Genomic DNA, 19,143 nt, shown 5'->3' with positions numbered 1-19,143 from the left:
TAACCATATTACTATGGCAGGGGGAGGGAAGGGGTAGAAACCTTCATACATTGAGTCTCCTACCCCAAAATGCCACAGTGCTTCTCCAGAATCCTCACATCATATACTCCTCTAGGCTGAAGCACTGAAGGCCTGTCTTAAAATGTAAACGTGCTCTTTGGTGATGCTCTTAGATGACCTTGGTTACTCAGTAAAGAGCAAACCCTGAAGGAATGAGACACAGGACAGGTAAGTTTTGATGAAACAAGGTGGGAGGGGGAAAGGAGAAGACCACAGCCTCCCATGGCAGACTGGGGTGAGAAATGGAATATGAAAGGGTCTCAGAAACCAACCCAAAGGTTTGTAATTTTGTCCAAGATGGGTAGGCCCTGCATCTGTGGTAAGGGGGTGTGTGAGCCCATCAACTTCCTTTTTTGTGAGTTGTCAGATGAGCATTTTATTCATTCTCCCCTCAACTCTGCAGGGAGCCTGCAGCTGTGGTATTTAGCTCCCCCGGGGTTTCCATTGTGTGGGCTGGAGTCCCAGGGCCCTGGGTGGGCTCTTGTTTGCTCCAAGCACTTCTCCTCGCCTGCTTCCACTGCCCAGGGCTGATGGGGTTCTCCACGAACCCCCCCCCCCCCCCCGTACCGTCTCTCACAGCCCTGAACCTTGTCAAGGCCATTAACTTTTTTTTCAGCTGTATCAATTTAAGGATTTTTATTGAGATGTAATTGACAGCTAACATTATATTAGTTTCAGGTGTGCAACATAATGACTCGCTATTTGTATGAAACACTGAGGCTGGGTGCTGAGCAGCAGATCTAGTGAGGGTGGGTCCAGGCCTCATTCACCCCTGCACCCCAGCGCCCAGCCCTGTGTCTGCCACCTCAGGGCCACTCCTGCAATGTGTGCTGTGCTGAAATGAGCTGCATTTAGTCCATGTTTGTGGAATTTGGGTCTACCTCCCCAAGCCTTTTAATATCCCCAAATAAGTCTCAGGCTCTGAAAAAGATAAATTGAGTTTACTAATTGACTCAGGTGATTCTAATTCTTTGTCTTTGCTTTTCTAATTGTTCTCCGTGCTCCGCAAGTATCAAGGAGTGCAACGTGCAAAGAAGTAGAAAGCAAAAGGAAAGAGCCCTTCTTATCGTCAGACCAGACTTTCATGTGCTTTTGTGGAATAAGTATTTTGTACCAGGACTGGACAACAAAGTGGGTTCCTGATGAGAGAAGATGAAAGGAATGACCGCGTTGGCCAGGATGGGGATATCAAAGGCTTTCTCTTCCCTCTGGCCAGCTGCTCAGCTCCTTGGAGCAAAACAACGCGTCTGTCTGGGATTTGTGTTAGACCTGATCCTGCTGTGGCTTTTCCCCAGACTGTGTAAGGCAAGTTCCCTGCTTATTATCCTTGTTTAGACTCAGCTAAACTCATAAACAGGACCTCTTAGGTTGCTGCTATTGTTTTGAAACTTTCTGGGCTTTGAAGATGGTCTGTGATTGATTTATTAATTACAGAAACTCGAATTCTTGGTTCATTAACCCTCACAGCTCCCAACTCTTGGTGCAAATGGAATAACTTAGTTGAAGTGCGGCTGAATTATCTAAACCTGCAAAAGATTTTAAATGGTTGCTGTTTGACCTTGTGGTATATGTGCGGCAAACTGTTCTCTGAACCCCATACAGGACATGTAAGAAAGGAGATTTGAAATCAAAACTGTCCTGGGAGTGAGACGTATGGTCACTTTATGTATATTGCATATTACTTGGTTAACGAAGTCATTTGCCTAAACTTGTTTTGCTTAGACAGATATTATAACTACTTGTATTCTGTAACCTCACACCAATTTGAAGGTATGGCAAACAGTTGTGGGTAAGAGAAAGACGGGAAGAGACAGACTGGTTCAGGTGTTCTGAATGAATGTTTTGGAGATACAGGTGCTACTGATCTAAAATTAGTTATTTGTATTTTATTATATTATTTCCATTACATAGCATATATTAATACAATATATAAGTATATACATTATATTAAATTTAACATATTCTATTAATATATAATGCATTAATATGAACATATATTTATTGATAAATATATTACTTTACATTTGATATATTAATATATAACATAATGTATGTTATATTAAATATAAATTATATATATTTAATTGGAAGTCCCTTTAGTAAATAAAACAACTTGTGCTGTGATGGCTCAGTGAATACTGTTTGGTTAAGCACCTGAATTCCAGCTGCCTTACTTTAGAGGCGAGAGTGCCTCACTGCCAAGCTTTAGTTTAGTTTATCATTTTGCCTCATTTTGCCTTTGCAGAAAGTCATCATACGAGTTGTCTATTTCTGTGTAACAAGCTAACCTACAGCTCAGTGACTTAAAATTGTTAAGTGTTTATTATCTCAGTTTCTGTGGGCCTTGAATCTGGGTGCAGCTTAGGTGGTTGCTTTAGCTCCTTGCTGGCTGTCGACTAGAAACTTCCCTCAGTTCTTTGACATGTGGGCCTCCCCACAGGGCAGTGCCCAGCGTGGCAGCAGGATCCTCAGAGTGAGTGAGAGTGAGCAAAAGAGAGCAAACAGAAGCCTGTCTTTCTGTAACCTAATCTTGGAAGTGACACCCCATCAATTTTGTCACAGGGTCTAGCCCAGTCAAGGGGAGGGGATTCCACAAGAGCATGAATATCGGGTGTAGGGATTTGAAGCCATCTTAGGTGGTGCCTACCCCAGCTAAAGAGAGAAAAGTGACTTTTTACTTATCACAGGATACTATCAAGGAAGTGAAAAGACAATCCACAGAATGGGAGAAAATATTTGCAAACCACATATGGAATAAAGGTCTAATATCCAAAATACATAAAAAGCTCTTAGAGCTCAGCAATAAAAAGACAAACAACCCAATTTAAAAATAGGCAGAGGATTTACATAGACATTTCTCTAAAGAAGGTATACAAATGGCCAATAAGTGCATGAAAAGATGCTCAGCATCATTAGTCACTAGGAAAATGCAAATCAAAATCACAATGAGTACCACTTCATACATACTATATTTTATTTTATTTTATTTTTTAATTAATTTTTTTACTGGAGTATAGTTGATTTACAGTGTTGTGTTAGTTTCTGCTGTACAGCAAAATGAATCAGTTATACATATATCCCCTCTTTTTTAGATTCTTTTCCCATATAGGTCATTACAGAGTACTGAGTAGAGTTCCCTGTGCTATACAGTAGGTTCTTATTAGTTACCTATTTTATATAGAGTAGTATGTATATGTCAATCCCAATCTTCCAATTTATCTCTCCCTGCTCCTTCCCCCTGGTAACCATAAGTTTGTTTTCTACATCTGTGACTCTATTTCTGTTTTGTAAATAAGTTCATTTGTACCAGTTTTTACATTCCACATATAAACGATATCATATATTTGTCTTTCTCTGCCTGACTTCTTTCACTCAGTATGACAATCTCTAGGTCCATCCATGTTCTATATTTTTTTTTAATGAAGAATAACAGATGTTGACAACAATATGGAAAAACTGGAATCCTCACACACTGAGGTATAAAATGGTGCAGCCACTGTGGCAGCAGTTTGGCAGTTCCTCCAAAAGTTAAATATAGAATTACCACATGACCCAGCAATGCCACTCCTACATAGGTATACACCCACGAGACATGAAAATATACATTCACAAAAAAACCTTGTACATGAACGATCATAGCAGCATTATTCATAATAGCCAAGAAGTGGAAATAATGCAAACGGCCATCAACTAATGAACGTAAAAACAAAATGTAGTATATCCATGGAATGTTACTCAGCCATAAAAAGAAATGAAGCACTGATACATGCTACAACATGAATGAACCTTGAAAACATTATGCTAACTGCAAAAGGCCTGACACCAAAGGCCACTTAGTGTATGATTCCATTTATATGAAATGTCCAGAATAGGAAAATCTGTAAAGACAGAAAACAGATTAATGTTTGCCAGGGGCTTGGAGGAAGGGGGAATAGGGACTGCCTGCTAATAGGTACAGAGTCTCTTTTTGAGGTGGTGGAAATGTTCTGAAATTATATAGTGGTGATGGTCACACAACTCTGAGAATACACTAAAATCCACTGAACTCTACACTTAAAATGGTGAATTTTATGTTATGTGAATTTCATCTCAATAAGAATTCTTTTTTAAGTTACTATGACCAATGGTAACAAATATTTACTGAATGTTTGGTAGCCTGCTAAGTACCCTGCTGTGTCTGGGTTCTAGAACCCAGGTCAGTGGTTTTCAACCTTAGTGGCACATTAAAATCACGTGGGAGCTTTTAAAATTTTTGATGTCCAGGCCACACCCCTGACCAGTTAAATCATAATCTCTAGGGTAGGATCCAGGCCTCAGTGGTTTTTAGGGTGCCGCATGAAATTCCATCGTGCGGCCGAGTTTGAGAACCGCCAGCCTAGAGCATCATGACTCCTCAGCAAGTTGGGTTCCCTCAAGAAGTGACCACTCTCATACCCTATCTTCTTTCCATTAACAGTAATCAGCAAAGAAAGCCGCTTGTCCTCAAGGACAGACTCCTCCTCCAAGTCAAGACGGCCCCTTAGTTTCTCCTAATTCACCACTATTTTCCTTTCTGTGGGTGACCCAGAATGTTCAGTAATTTAAAGAGGGAATATTTTATGCTTTGCAGTGTTTTTCTCATTTTGGATTAGGTTGCTGTGATTCAGCTGTGGGCAGAGAATCATTTGTTCCACTTTGGAACAAAAGTTGAATTCTGTCCAAATGGGTTGGCACTTTTGCCCTGAAAAACCTGGATTTTATAGTTCATGAAGTTCTGAGCAAAAACCTAAGATGAAATGAGCTAGAAATGTGAGGACTTTTACTGGGCCTATGTGCTCTCTTTTGTATTTATCATCTAACTGTAATACTTTACTTTATTTAACCATCTTCTTGGCATCCCAGAGCCTTAGCCGTTAGTGTCCTAAATCCTCCGTTGCCAGCAGCACAGCAACCTGCTTTTGCGCGGTATTCATTCTGTTTGGCAAACCCATGTGGTCTTGTGTCCCAAACCACAAGTGGTCCTAGTTAAATCCACCAATCAAAGTACTTTTTTTTTCATTTGTCCCCAGAAGCTGAAGCCAATTTGTGAAAAAGATGGAAATGGGTTAAAAAAAAAAAAAGAAGTTAGATGATTTTAAAGAGCCATAAAGAAAGGATCAGCTACAGCTACTTTAGGCTACAGGAGGACCAGTGAGGTTTTAGCTAGTAACCCACCCTGGTGGTAGGTGATGGGGGTAAATATAGTTGGCCCTCTGTACCCCGGGTTCCACATCTGCAGATTCAACCAACCATGGAACAAAAGATACTTGAAAAAAAATTCCAAAAAGCAAAACTTGAATTTGCCATGCGCAGGCAACTATTTACATAGCATTTACATTGTATTTGCAACTATCTCTATAGCATTTACATTGTATTAGGTATCATAAGTAATCTAGAAATGATTTAAAGTATACAGGAGGAAGTACACAGACTATTTGCAAATACTATGCTATTTTATATGAGGGACTTAAGCATCCAAGCATTTTGGTATCTGCAGAGGGTCCTGGAACCAATCACCCAAGGATCCCAAGGGACAGCTGTACACAGGATCAGCTCTGGCACCACTCACAGGGACAACGAGAGAAGAACTCTGGAAGGGAGACTGATCAGAGACTAGCAACTTCTGAAAACTTCTGGCAAGAACACAGAAAATTGCAGAGGCCTGTGGAGTGGAGGAAACCCACCCAGACAAGAAAGGGCAGGGAAGTAACAAGCAGAAGCATGTGGATCTGCCCCTTGAAGGTAGTAGAAATCAGCCATCTTTCTAGAATTAAATAGAGTGCACAAGTCTTGAGTATATATAGCTCAGTGAATTTTTACACATATACACCTATGAAACCACCAGCCAAATCAATACCTAGAACATTTCTATCTTCCCAGAAGATTCTCTCATGCCCCCTCCAGCTCAGTAGCCTCCTCCCCTCACCCAGAAGTAGCCTCTATTCTTATTCATATCACTGTAAATTAGCTTTGCCTTTTCTTGATCATCATATGAATGGAATCATATAGCATATTTTCATTTGTATATGTCTTCTCTTGCATGGCGTAATGTTTTTGAGATCTACCCGTATTGTTATGTGTATCAATAGTTTGTTCTTTTATTATTGCTGCGTAGTATTTCATGATATAAATATGCCACATTGCTTATCCAGTCCTCTGTTGATGGACATTTGGCTTGTTTAAAGTTTGGGGCTGTTCTGAATAAAGTTGCTATGAACATTGGGGGTACAGGCCTTTTCATAGACATACACATTCATTTTTCTTAAGGAGATATCTAGGAGTGGAATTTCTGGGTCATAGGGTAGGTATATGTTTAACTTTAGTAGATACTGCCAAACAGTTTTTCAGAGGTGGTTGTATCATTTCACACTTTCACTAACAGTGAGAACTCCAGTGGTTGTTTTTGAGATGAAAAGAAAATCAGCAAATACCTTAACCTGGGCCAACTTCCTGGCAGCATAAAATTTGTGATATTTGCGGTTGAGTGATGAAAGAAAAACAATAAAAACAGAGGCCAGGGAGGGGCCTGTAACTGTCCCACCCCAACCAGTACCAGCAGGAAGGAAACCCTATAGCTATTTTGGGATAGTTTCCTAGCAGGGACATTAGCTAGTTAAAAGGGAAAGGGATTTGATAGAAAGGGAGATGCTAAAGTTGTTTCCAATTAACCTGTTGGAAAACAGTAATTAAAAAAAAAAAAGCAGAGTAGGTAGTAATGTTCCTCATACTTTACTGGGCAGGAAGATTCTGGTTAAAAATACAGAATTTGCATTTTTAAAGAGATATCCCAGGTGATATCACTGGTGTTTCAAAAACTACTCCAAAACATTGTTTAGAGGTTCAGCAATGCTAGCACATAATGTGTGCTGGGAATAAAAGTAAGAATATTCCCGTCTCACTCTACATCATAGCACCTTACTGACACTGACCTTTTTGACCATTAAATGTTTTGTTGAGTATTCTTTTAAACACATAAAAATTGGGAGAAAGCTTCCACCTTTCACTTTGCCCCCTGGGGGTCTTCTTCTCAGTAATGCAAGGTTTAAAAGTGAGAGTCGGCTTCTTTCCTCCCTTCCTTGTTGCCAAGGAGGATGATCAACCTAGGTGACCCCAATCCCCTTTTAAAAGGATTTACTGTTAGTCTCAATGTAGAGCTCTGAGGAGATATCAGAAACTACTGATACATCATTGCAAAGTTAAAGCTATTTTGGCACATAGTAGGTACCTGACACATGTTGAGAGAATTACATTTATTTCATTAAAAAATATATTAAGTGCCTGTGATGTGACAGGCATTATGCCAAAGCAAGGAATACCGTGGTGGAAAAGATAGAGGAGGTTTCTATTTTGAAGAGGTTTGGGTTCTAATGGGGAACTGTATTAGTCAGGGTGGGATAACTTCTCTAATGAAAACACACAGACACCTAATTCTCGATGGCTTAGCTCAATAAAAAATAGATTCTTCACTCGTTTCGTCTCAGTCTGATTTGGGCTGATGAGAGGATGGGTGTTCTGCTCCATGCAGACCTTCGGGGTCCCAGGCTCCTTCCACATTCTTTTATGTCCGCAGAGCCCTCTCCATTCAGCCAGCAGATTGAAAAGAGAGTTAGGAGACTGCACGGGTAGTTTTCATGATACGGCCAAGCCTGGAAGTGGCAGACATCACTTTACCCACATTGCACTGACCAGGCTGAGACATGTGGCCACACCTAACTGCAGAGGAGGTTGGGAAACATAGCTGAGTATGCAGAAAAGAAAGGAAAGAGTTTGGTGAACACACACAGTCTCTACTGCAGGGGTAGACAAGGAAGTATAATCTGGTGTGGTAAGTGCTGTACTATGGGGAGGTAAAGGGTGCTTGATAATATACAGGAGAGACACCTAACCCATACTGAGCTTGGGCAGAGAATATCCTGAAGGAACTGATGCCTAAGCTGGCAGAAAAAAAGTTCACTGCTCTCTACAATATGGTAACTTGTCCCCTAATGAGATACTACTCCCTTGCATGAACAATTTGTTTAAATCCAAAAACCTTTTTTTTTTTTCCAAAGTAACCATTAGAAAATAATAAGCCCTTTCTTGGGTTCCTCTTGTTCTCTGCTTTAAGGAGAAATGGGCGGAGTCAAGACGGTGGACTAGGAAGACGCATAATTCGTGTCTCCACACAACTAGGGCACCTACAAGGCACTGGTGGGGGACCATGGACGACTAAGGGAACGGGAGGAACCTCCAGTGACCGGGTAGGATGTGAGGCATGCGGGGAGAGAAAGGGGAGTGAAGGGGGAGGAGAAGTGGAGGCCAGGCGGGACTGGTGCCCCTGAGGGGCGGCTAGGGGAGGGGAAGGGATACCACACCCGAAGGGGGAAATTGGGGGACCATTGGGAGGGCGGAGGATCAAAAGGGAGCATGGCCAGGCTTCTCCTGCCTACTTGGGCCCCCCAGAGCCTGCTGAGATCCTGGGCCTGATCCTCTGCCCACCGAGGCCCCCTCCAGCTGGGCGGGTCCTGTGGGAGTGGGAGGGAGGGAAGGCAGAGCAAAAGTAAAGGCCGGACCTCCGAGACCGAAACCCCTGAGGGTCGGCTGGGGTAGGGGAGGAGTTCCTACACCCAGCGGGACCCACCCATGGTGAGGGGTCCAGCGGCGACGGGGGAGACCCTGGGGGAGATTGGGGGGAGGGGCACAAAGGAACGGAAGGGAACGGGGCCAGCGCTTTCCCTGTCCACTTAGGCACCGGGGAGCCTGTTGGGCTCCCGGGCCTCAGATCCTCCCTTATAATGCGTAGAGCCCAAGCCCCGCCCCTACACCCCCACCCAGGGCCCCACCTCTACACTCTGTGACCCCCTCTGAGACCCCCTCCAACGCGCTGGGGCTAAACCCCACCCACACATCCTCACCCAGGGCTCTACCTCCAAACTCTGGAACTCCACACTCCGAAAGCCCCCCTTTCCACGTGCTGCCTCTCCCCTTCTGTGCAGATCCTAAGCAGAGGTCCCACCCCACGCTTGAACGGCACCCTGCCTAGGCCCTGCCCCCAAAGCCTTTTCTGGCTGCGTGTGTCCCGAGCCTAGGCCCCTCCCCATGCTCAAACGTCACCCCCACCCACCCACCTAGGGCCTGCCCCACCCTAAACCCCACCCCTCCTAAACCCCACCCCTCCTAAAGCCCCCATAGTCAAGGCTTTTTTATTTTATTTTATTTTATTTTATTTTCTCCTCTTTTAGATTGGGGTTCTGTTTTACCTTGTTGATTCACTGCAGTTGATTCTTTCATATTTTTATTTTTCCTAATAAATCTTTTATTTTTCTAATTTTATTCTTTATACTTTGTTACTATTCTCTCCTTTTCGCTTGTTCCCCCCCCCCTTTTTTCTTTTCTTTTTTCTGTTGTGGTTTTATTTTACCTTGTTGCAGTTGTTTCAATTATATTTTTCCTATTATTCTTTGATATTGTACTGCTCCTTTCTTTCTTTCTTTCTTTTTTTTTACTGCGCCACGAAGCTTGTGGGATCTTGGTTCCCAGGCTGGAGGTCAGACCTGAGCTCCTGTGGTGGGAGCTCTGAGTCCAAACTACTGGACTAACAGAGAACCTCAAACCCCAGGGAATATCAATTGGAGTGAGGCCTCCAGGAGGTCTTCATCTCAGTGCCAAGACCTGGCTCTATCCAACTGCCTGCAAACTCCAGGGCTGGATGCCTCAGGCCAAACAACCAGTAAGACAGGAATACAGCACCACCCATCAAAAAAGAAAAAAAAAAACGACAAAAAATATGTTACAGACGAAGGAGCAAGGTAAAAACCTACAAGACCAAATAAATGAAGATGAAGTAGGCAACCTACCTGAAAAAGAATTCGGAGTAAAGATAGTAAAGATAATACAAAATTTCAGAAACAGAATGGAGAAAATACAAGAAATATTTAACAAGGACCTAGAAGAACTAAAGGCAAACAAACAGTGATGAACAACACAGTTACTGAAATTAAAAATAGTCTAGAAGGAATCAATAGCAGAATAACTGAGGCAGAAGAACGGATAAGTTAGCTGGAAGATAAAATGGTGGAAATACCTGCTGAGGAGCAGAATAAAGAAAAAAAAATGAAAAGAATTGAGGACAGTCTCAGAGACCTCTGGGACAACATTAAATGCACCAACATTCAAATTATAGGGGTCCCAGAAGAAGAGAAAAAGAAAGGGTCCCAGAAAATATCTGAAGAGATTATAGTTGAAAACTTCCCTAACATGGGAAAGGAAATAGTCAGTCAAGTCCAGGAAACACAGAGAGTACCATACAGGATAAACCCAAAGAGAAACATGCCGAGACACATATTAATCAAACTATCAAAAATTAAATACAAAGGAAAAATATTAAAAGAAGCAAGGGAAAACAATAAATAACATAAAAGGGAACTCCCATGAGGTTAACAGCTGATCTTTCAGCAGAAACTCTGCAAGCCAGAAGGGACTGGTAGGACATATTTAAAGTGATGAAACGGAAAAACCTACAACCAAGATTACTCTACCCAGCAAGGATCTCATTCAGAGTCAGTGGAGAAATTCAAACCTTTACAGATAAGCAAAAGTTAAGAGAATTCAGCACCACCAAACCAGCTTTACAACAAATGCTAAAGGAATTTCTCAAGCCAGGAAACACAAGACAAGGAAAAGACCTACAAAAACAAACCCAAAACAATTAAGAAAGTGGTAATAGGAACATACATATCAATAATTACCTTAAAAGTAAATGGAAAGACATATGGGAACATATGTATATGTATAACTGATTCACTTTGTTATAAAGCAGAAACTAACACACCATTGTAAAGCAATTATACCCCAATAAAGATGTTAAAAAAAAACAGCAAATGGATTAAATGCTCCAACCAAAAGACATAGACTGGCTGAATGGATACAAAAACAAGACCTGTACATATGCTGTCTACAAGAGACCAACTTCAGACCTAGGGACACATACAGACTGAAAGTGAGGGGATGGAAAAAGATATTCCATGCAAATGGAAACCAAAAGAAAGCTGGAGTAGTAATTCTCATATAAGACAAAATAGACTTTAAAATAAAGACTATTACAAGAGACAAAGAAGGACACTACATAATGATCAAAGGATCAATCCAAGAAGAAGATATAACAATTGTAAATATTTATGCACCCAAGATAGGAACACCTCAATACATAAGGCAAATGCTAACAGCCACAAAAGGGGAAATCGACAGTAACAAGGAATAGTAGGGGACTTTAACACCACACTTTCACCAAAGGACAGATCATCCAAAATGAAAATAAATAAGGAAACACAAGCTTTAAATGACACGTTAAACAGGATGGACTTAATAAATACTTACAGGACATTCCATCCAGAAACAACAGAATACACTTTCTTCTCAAGTGCTCATGGTAAATTCTTCAGGATAGACCATATCTTGGGTCACAAATCAAGCCTTGGTAAATTTAAGAAAATTGAAATCATATCAGGTATCTTTTCTGACCACAACACTGGGAGACTAGATACCAATTACAGGAAAAAAACTGTAAAGTACAAACACATGGAGGCTAAACAATACACTACTAAATAACCAAGAGATCACTAAACAAATCAAAGAGGAAATCAAAAAATACCTAGAAACAAATGACAATGAAAACATGATGACCCAAAACCTATGGGATGCAGCAAAAGCAGTTCTAAGAGGGACGTTTATAGCAATACAATCCTACCTCAAGAAACAAGAATAATTTGAAACACCCTAACCTTATGCCTAAAGCAATTAGAGAAAAAGAACAAAAAAACCCAAAGTTAGCAGAAGGAAAGAAATCATAAAAATCAGATAAGAAGTAAATGAAAAAGAAATGAAGGAAACGTAGCAAAGATCAATAAAACTAAAAGCTTGTTCTTTGAGAAGATAAACAAAATTGATAAACCATTAGCCAGACTCATCAAGAAAAAAAGGGAAAAGACTCAAATCAACAGAATTAGAAATGAAAAAGATGTAACAACTGAGACTGCAGAAATACAAAGGATCATGAGAGATTACTACAAGCAACTCTATGCCAATAAAATGGACAACCTGGAAGAAATGGACAAATTATTAGAAAAGCACAACCTTCCAAGACAGAACCAGGAAGAAATAGAAAATATAAACAGACCAACCACAAGCACTGAAATTGAAACTGTGATTAAAAATCTTCCAACAAACAAAAGCCCAGGACCAGATGGCTTCACAGGCGAATTCTGTCAAACATTTAGAAGAGCTAGCAGCTATCCTTCTCAAACTCTTCCAAAATATAGCAGAGGGAGGAACAGTCCCAAACTCATTCTGCGAGGCCACCATCACCCTGATACCAAAACCAGACAAAGATGTCACAAGAAAGGAAAACTACAGGCCAATATCTCTGATGAACACAGATGCAAAAATCCTCAGCGAAATACTAGCAAACAGAATCCAACAGCACATTAAAAGGATTATACCCCATGATCAAGTGAGGTTTATCCCAGGAATGCGAGGATTCTTCAATATATGGAAATCAATCAATGTGATACACCATGTTAACAAATTGAAGGATAAAAACCATATGATAATCTCAGTAGATGCAGAAAAAGGTTTTGAGAAAATTCAACACCCATTTGTGATAAAAACTCTCCAGAAAATGGGCATAGAGGGAACCTACTTCAACATAATAAAGGCCATATATGACAAACCCACAGCAAGCATCATACTCAATGGTGAAAAACTGAAAACATTTCCTCTAAGATCAGGAACAAGACAAGGTTGCCCACTCTCACCACTGTTATTCAACATAGTTTTGGAAGTTTTAGCCACAGCAATCAGAGAAGAAAAAGAAATAAAAGGAATCCAAATAGGAAATGAAGAAGTAAAACTGTCACTGTTTTCAGATTTTATTATACTATACATAGAGAATACTAAAGATGCCACCAGAAAACTACTAGAGCTAATCAATGAATTTGGCAGAGTAGCAGGATACAAAATTAATGCACAGAAATCTCTTGCATTCCTATACACTAATGATGAAAAATCTGAAAGAGAAATTAAGGAAACACTCCCATTTACCATCGCAACCAAAAGAATAAAATACCTAGGAGTAAACCTACCTAAGGAGACAAAAGACCTGTATGCAGAAAACTATAAGACACTGATAAAAGAAATTAAAGATGATACAAACAAGATGGAAAGATACACCATGTTCTTGAATTGGAAGAATCAACATTGTGAAAATGACTGTACTACCCAAAGCAATCTACAGATTCAGTGTAATCCCTATCAAACTACCACTGGCATTTTTCACAGAACTAGAACAGAAAAATTGCACAATTTGTATGGAAACACAAAAGACCCTGAATAGCCAAAGCAATCTTGAGAAAGAAAAACGGAGCTGGAGGAATCAGGCTCCCGGACTTCAGACTATACTACAAAGTTACAGTAATCAAGCCAGTATGGTACTGGCACAAAAACAGAAATATAGATCAATGGAACAGGATAGAAAGCCCAGAGATAAACTGACACACATGTGGTCACCTTATCTTTGATAAAGGAGGCAAGAATATACAATGGAGAAAAGAAAGCCTCTTCAATAAGTGGTGCCTGGAAAACTGGACAGCTACATGTAAAAGAATTGAACTAGAACACTCCCTAACACCATACACAAAAATAAGCTCAAAATGGATTAAAGATCTAAATGTACGGCCAGACACTATAAAACTCTTAGAGGAAAACATGGGCAGAAACTCTATGACGTAAATCATAGCAAGATCTTTTTTGACCCACCTAGAGAAATGGAAATCAAAACAAAAATAAATAAGTGGGACTAATGAAACTTAAAAGCTTTTGCACAGCAAAGGAAACCATAAAAAAAAGACCAAAAGACAATCCTCAGAATGGGAGAAAATATTTGCAAACGAAGCAACTGGCAAAGGTTTAATCTCCAAAATTTACTAGCAGCTCATGCAGCTCAATATCAGAAAAACAAACAACCCAATCCAAAAATGGGCAGAAGACCTAAATCGACGTTTCTTCAAAGAAGATATACAGATTGCCGACAAACACATGAAAAGATGCTCAACATCACTAATCATTAGAGAAATGCAAATCAAAACTACAATGAGGTATCACCTCACACCGGTCAGAATGGCCATCATCAAAAACTCTACAAACAATAAATGCTGGAGAGGGTGTGGAGAAAAAGGAACCCTCTTGCACTGTTGGTGGGAATGTAAACTGATACAGCCACTATGGAGAACAATATGGAGGTTCCTTAAAAAACTAAAAATAGAACTACCATATATGACCCAGCAATCCCACTACTGTGCATATACCCTGAGAAAACCATAATTCAAAAAGAGTCATGTACCAAAGTGTTCATTGCAGCTCTATTTACAATAGCCAGGAGGTGGAAACAACCTAAGTGTCCATCATCGGATGAATGGATAAAGAAGATGTGGCACATATATATACAATGGAATATTACTCAGCCATAAAAAGAAATGAAATTGAGTTATTTGTAGGTGAGGTGGATGGACCTAGAGTCTGTCATACAGAGTGAAGTAAGTCAGAAGGAGAAAAACAAATACTGTATGCTAACATATATATGGAATCTAAAAATAACTGGTTCTGATGAATCTAGGGGCAGGACAGGAATAAAGACACAGACATAGAGAATGGACTTCAGGACATGGGGAGGGGGAAGGATAAGCTGGGACGAAGTGAGAGAATAGCATTGATATATATACACTACCAAATTTAAAATAGATAGCTAGTGGGAAGCAGCTGCATAGCACCGGGAGATCAGCTCAGTGCTTTGCGACCATCTAGAGGGGTGGGATAAGGAGGGTGGGAAGGAGATGCAAGAGGGAGGGGATATGGGGACATGTGTATGCATATAGCTGATTCACTTTGTTATACAGCAGAAACTAACACAACATTGTAAAGCAAATATACTCAATAAAGATGTTGAAAAAAAAGATAATACTGAAATACACAAAGCAAAAAAAAAAAAAAAAGGGTGTGAGAATTCCCTGGTGGTCCAGTGGTTAGGACTCGGTGCTTTCACTGCCCAGGGCCCGGGATCAACCTGGTCGGGGAGTCAGGGAACTAAGATCCCGCAAGCCGCACAGCTTGGCCAAAAAGGAAAAAGAAAAAAGAAATGGCATAATGTGGCATATGCTGTTGGCTGACTGCTCAAAAGCTATTCCTTCCTTCTTCTTTGAAAAGAAAATGCAAATTTTCTTCAGCTATCAAACAACAGTGTGTTCTAGGAAAACAGATTCTATGAAATGGGCTGGAATTAGTCTACGGCAACCATGGTAGTCCAATTCACCTTTCATTCATTTGGCAAATATTTAATGAGCTCCTGCTATGTGCCAGTCTGTTCTAAGTGCTGACTATCTTTGCCAGTTATAAGCATGGGGTGGACATGTGGTGCAATTCCAGACAGTGAGGGGCAAGGGGAAGACTGCTGGGGGGCTTCTGGGAAAGGCTTTTCCTCCCTAAAACAATAAAATGAGAGTTGCCTGAAGAGAAAGGCAGGGCTTTCCTTCCTGTGTCCGGATGGTGGGTGGTGTTATGTGGGATGTGGTACTTGGAACTGGAGTAGTAATCTTGCGACCACGAAAAGAAAGAGAAGAGAATCTCAGGGAGGATGACACAGAGCTCTGGCCTAGTTAGGTGGTCAAATTTTCCAAACCTGGAATCCCCTACATTTCTTATATGAGAAAATAGAAAGCCTGATAAGACACTTTCAGTTGGATATTCACTCACTTGTAGCCAAAATCATCCTAACAAATACGTGTGGTTTTGTTGGCGTTGTTTGTTTTGGATTAGAATGAGTGAATATTTTAATAAATGGATGAAGACTCTGATATTTTTTTATTTTCCTCTCAGCTGTCCTGTTTGATCATGGAGGATTTTATATCCCAGACACCTTTATGGATAAAAATCATTTTCCTTGATCTGTCTCCTCCTTTGGCCACTGCAGATCCCCCCCACTGGAAGCTGACATGTTTGGCAGCAAAGCCACGTTCTCTTCTAGGTCCCCTAGATGTGTGCCCCTTGGGGAGCACTCCGTTATGAGGGTGTTTGGGTTTTTTAATGTGGAAGAGGCATCTTCTCATTTGAAGAATCATCTTTCTTTCTGTGAACTTGATAGGCAGGTTCGTTCCTCCCTGCCTCCCCCCCTAAATTTGCTCCCTCCCTTCCTCCCCACCCAACCTCTCTCCCTCTCTCTCCTTCTTTTACCACAGATGAACTGGGCTGTGAGCTGTACTTTCTTTGACCTGTGAGATTTTTGGAGGCTCCTTGAATCTTGTTCAAACATGAACCTGGCAAACTCCATGTCCTAATTCAAAGCGTCCTGACTGAACTCAGTGGAACTCCAGCTAAGGAATTAAGTTGGTAAGCCAATGATATTTGAAATGAATAACGGAGATATTTGGGGGTAAGCTTTAATTTTGGAATAAGTATGTCAAAGAGCTTTTGCTGGAACGATTTGGCATAAAGTTGCAAATATTTAAGATGCCACTTGGCTTCTCACTGTCTTGATGATGCCAGTACAGGGGATATCTTTCCCATGCACTGTTGAGATTTGGGTGCTAATGCCTATTGTATCTCATTATTACATTGTTGATCTAAAAGATCATCGTCACCCTTTGGGGATTTTCATGTCTGCCCATTTCTTATGTCATTGGTTGTTTTGACTAATAACTATAAGTCAAGGGAGAAGTGTGGCATTGGTTAGGGTACTGACAGGAAATAGATGGCAGAAGTAATTAAGACAATTTAATGAAAGGACTCTACAAAGATTTGAGGAGTTTTAAGGGAAATCAAGAAGGGTAGTGAAACACTGGGGCTAATAAGTGTTACTACCTCTAGGATTAGAATAGGTCAAGGCGAGGAAGAGGTTACTGAAAGCTGGAGAGACTTATAGCTGTGGAAAGGGCCTCCTGACAGAGGCTGTGGCCTTGGCTAGAAGAACATAGTCACTGTCAAACCATGACTCTGGATGGACGTAGACTGGGAAAAAATACCCTGATCTTACTCTACTCTTATCCTCTGATCTCCTGCTAGTGACTGTCATTGGCTAAACCCCAGCAGAAGTCAGGGGGCAAGGGAGCCTGGTTGAAGTATCTGTAATGTCACCCTCCTTGGCCACAGAGTCGGGTAGAAAAGGATGCCGAGTGGATGTGGAAGGACAAATAGGACTATCCATTTGTGTGCCTTCATTTTCCTTGTCAATAACTTTAGAATCAGTTAGTAGGTAGGCAGATCCTAGACCCATTCTTTAATCTATATGCCTTTATTGCTTAGGGTAAAGGCTAGGCTCTATAATAAGAGATCCCCAACACTGTGACTTAATCAAGATGTAACTTTATTTCTCTATCAGGTATAGTCCTATATAGAAGTCCAGGGTTGGTGGAATGACTTGATGGTGCTGAGTGCTTTGGTAGATTATTAGTTCTGCTGAAAAAAGTATTTCCAGTCTTCTTCCTCTGGAAATAAGGAAGAAATGTGCTCTTCTGCCCCCTTGGGGTTAGTTGTGGTCATGCAACTTGCTTTGGCCAGTGAAATGTGAGTGTAAGGTGTGTCAGAGAAGCAGTTGGTTGCCAGCGCAAGGCTTTCGCACTCCTTTCCCTGTTCACTGAAATTTGTGGAAGCACTACTGATGTGAAGGACAGCCATCCTGAAGAGTTTCTCAGAGCTGCAGCAGATTTGTGGAAGTGAGAAGTAAAGCATTGCTTTTAGGCCACTGAGATCAGAAGTTGGTTATTAGTGCAGCTAAACCTGCTATTTCCTGACTAATACAGAGACCCAGGCTCTTTCTGTTTTGTTGCCCTCCGGCATCTAAGGGATTGCGGTCATCTGCGTGATATGAGACAACCAATTACCATAGTCACATTCTAGCTCATGGGAAGTGGGAAGGAGAAACAAGAGAGCACACTTAGTTTTTTAGGGACATGACCTGGAAGTAGCACACATCACCTCACTGAGCACATCCAGAGCTTTAGTTATCTATTGCTGGCTAACACGTTATCCCAAAGCTTAGCAGATTAAAACAACAGACCTTTATTCTATCAAACCATTTCAGGAGCAGCTTAGCTGGGTGGTTGTGGCTCAGGGGCTGCAGTTGTCTGAAAGCTAGACAGGGGCTGGAGGACGCACTTCCAAGCTCACTCACAGGGTTCTTGGCAGACCTCTTTCCTCACTGGCTGTTTTCAGGGGCCTTAGTTCCTTGCCACGTGGACCTCTCCACATGGCAGCTGCCTTTCCCTGGAGCAACTAATCCCAGAGAGAGAGAGAGAGAGAGAGAGGCAGAGAGAGAGAGAGAAGCTGCAGTGTCTTTTAGAAACTAATCTCAGAAGTGACACATCATCATTTCTGCTTTTTTTACTGGGTCACACAGACCAACCCCTGTTCAGTGTGGGAAGGACCTATGCACATGTGTGAATACCAGAAGGCAGAGCTCATTGGAGGCTGGCTATAAAACCTAACTATATGGGAAGTGAGCAAATTTAGTCTTTAGCTGGGCAGCCATTCTCCTCAGATAAAATTACAGGAAGAAAGAGAGAAGGGCTAAGGGGACAACCAGAATTCTCTGCCTCAGCTCTCCCCCTCTGGAGAAAGGGGACATAAATATATATACATATATATACAGTTTTTCTCATACATGAACACACATTCTGTATCTTGAAAAGATTCTAAGCTTCTAGATTATGGTTCCTATGCTATGCCCCGAGGATTCTTATCCTCAGCATCACTATCCCCAGAAACTTGCCTTCTTCACTCCCAGGCAATGCCAAATTCCAAAGTAGAAACCTTTTTTTTTAAAAAAAAGAGGTGGGGAGAGGAAGCCTCCATCTGGGAGAAAGAGAAAGAAAATCCTTCTGCATTGCTCATCTGGAATTCCAAGGATGAGTCATAGGAACTGTGAGTCAGTTTGTCATTGTATCTGGGTAGTTGGATGAGTTTTGTAAATTGAGATTCAAGTCCAATGTTTCTCATATTTTTCTTTTTTTTTCTTTCTTTTTTTTTTTTTTTTTTTTTTTTTTT

At 41.1% G+C, this 19,143-nt stretch overlaps 1 protein-coding gene and 1 long non-coding RNA gene across 8 annotated transcripts in view; one reads left to right on the top strand and one right to left on the bottom strand.

Annotated features, from left to right (window-relative positions):
• Positions 1-19,143, top strand: part of SPMAP2L (sperm microtubule associated protein 2 like) — a 96,447-nt gene that overhangs the window by 77,110 nt on the left and 194 nt on the right. For 6 of the 7 annotated variants that reach the window (XM_027102852.1, XM_027102851.1, XM_027102847.1 and 3 more), the window contains one exon: positions 1,071-2,038. The exons of the other annotated variant lie outside the window; for it this stretch is intronic. The gene's annotated coding sequence lies outside the window, so the exon portion shown is untranslated. Of the gene's footprint in view, positions 1-1,070; positions 2,039-19,143 lie in introns of those variants that run through there. 7 annotated transcript variants of the gene reach the window in all.
• Positions 7,314-9,483, bottom strand: LOC113618751 (uncharacterized). The gene is made up of 2 exons (XR_003432105.1): positions 8,985-9,483; positions 7,314-8,582 (listed from the first exon to the last, which is right to left on the bottom strand). It is a non-coding gene; the product is annotated as an uncharacterized LOC113618751 (long non-coding RNA).

Source organism: Aethalodelphis obliquidens, unplaced genomic scaffold, assembly GCF_003676395.1.
Source record: "Aethalodelphis obliquidens isolate GAN/ISIS:26980383/991018 unplaced genomic scaffold, ASM367639v1 scaffold6, whole genome shotgun sequence".
NCBI classification, from domain to species: Eukaryota; Metazoa; Chordata; class Mammalia; order Artiodactyla; family Delphinidae; genus Aethalodelphis; species Aethalodelphis obliquidens.
The sequence above is the reverse complement of the archived record's forward strand: the minus strand, read 5'-3'. Positions and strand labels throughout refer to the sequence as shown.